Source organism: Rhagoletis pomonella, unplaced genomic scaffold, assembly GCF_013731165.1.
Source record: "Rhagoletis pomonella isolate Grant_MI unplaced genomic scaffold, Rhpom_1.0 Rhpom_scaffold_00195, whole genome shotgun sequence".
Taxonomy (NCBI): Eukaryota; Metazoa; Arthropoda; class Insecta; order Diptera; family Tephritidae; genus Rhagoletis; species Rhagoletis pomonella.
Window position 1 is genome coordinate 43091 of NW_023458749.1, and position 1167 is coordinate 44257.

General features: G+C 41.0%; 1 protein-coding gene across 1 annotated transcript in view; it reads left to right on the forward strand.

Moving 5' to 3' along the window:
- LOC118750286 (putative RING-H2 finger protein ATL37) overlaps positions 1–1167 on the forward strand; it is an 8465-nt gene that overhangs the window by 1326 nt on the left and 5972 nt on the right. The gene's annotated exons all lie outside the window — the stretch shown is intronic.

Consider the following 1167-nt stretch of genomic DNA (forward strand, 5'->3'; position numbering starts at 1 on the left):
CGACAATTGACCGAAAAGGTTTGTTGGAACTGTGACGAAAGGGGTCACAATTATAAAAATTGTGTCAAGCCAAGGAGGGTATTTTGTTACGGATGCGGTCTGATAGCATTTTTTCTACCCAATTGCCCGAAATGTAATGATTCGGGAAACGGGTTGAGGGATGTCAGCAACAAGCTAAGGCATCCCAGCAGCAAATCGGATCAGCGCAACTAGAGCCAAAAGTATCGATTTTGCAGAAGCCTGATTTTACGCAGAAAGATGCTCCAAAATTTCACCCAATTGTTCCACTCCATCAGCGTTTGGTTGCATATCAAAGCGCTCGAAATAAAATTTTTAAAAGGTCACGTTCGGCTCAACGTGCGAGAAAATTCTGGTCACAAATAAAACAGAAACAAAATAACCTTAGTTCGATTAGTTCCATTCTGAGTAAAAATAACGACATAAGGCCTTACGCTTCCATACAGCTTATGGGTAGGAATACATTGGGTCTTTTAGACTCAGGTGCATCTGTAAGTTGCTTAGGGGCTGAATTGGCAAAAGAGGTGTTAGCTAGTGGGAAGTTGTTTAAGAGAATAAATTCAAAGGTGCAAACCGCTGATGGATCCCGCCAAGAAATTGTTGGCATAATTACATTAGAAACCTGTTATAAAGGTGAGAAAAAGAGGATTGAATTTTATATAATCCCATCACTGGTGCAAGATGTTTATCTCGGAGTTAATTTTTGGAAGGCGTTCGGAATTGCAACTAACTTGATCAGCGAAATTAGCGATACAGACATAGATTCGAATTTGCATAGACTAACAAAAGAGCAACAGGAAACACTGCAGATGGCTATTTCATGTTATCCAAATTTTGAAGAACATGGGCTAGGGAAAACTAGGTTAGTTGAGCACGTTATCGACGTGGGTAATTCTAAACCAATAAAACAGCGCCACTTCCCTGTGTCTCCAGCAGTGGAGAAATTAATGTGCGATGAAATCGATAGAATGCTTGCTTTAGGAGTTATCGAGGAATCTAACAGCCCTTGGTCCTCCCCAGTAGTTCTTGTGCGTAAGCCAGGAAAAGTACGTCTCTGCTTAGATAGTAGGAAAGTGAATACACTTACAGTAAAAGATGCTTACCCGTTACCCCATATCGAAGGTATTTTATCCAGGTTGCCTCGAGCAG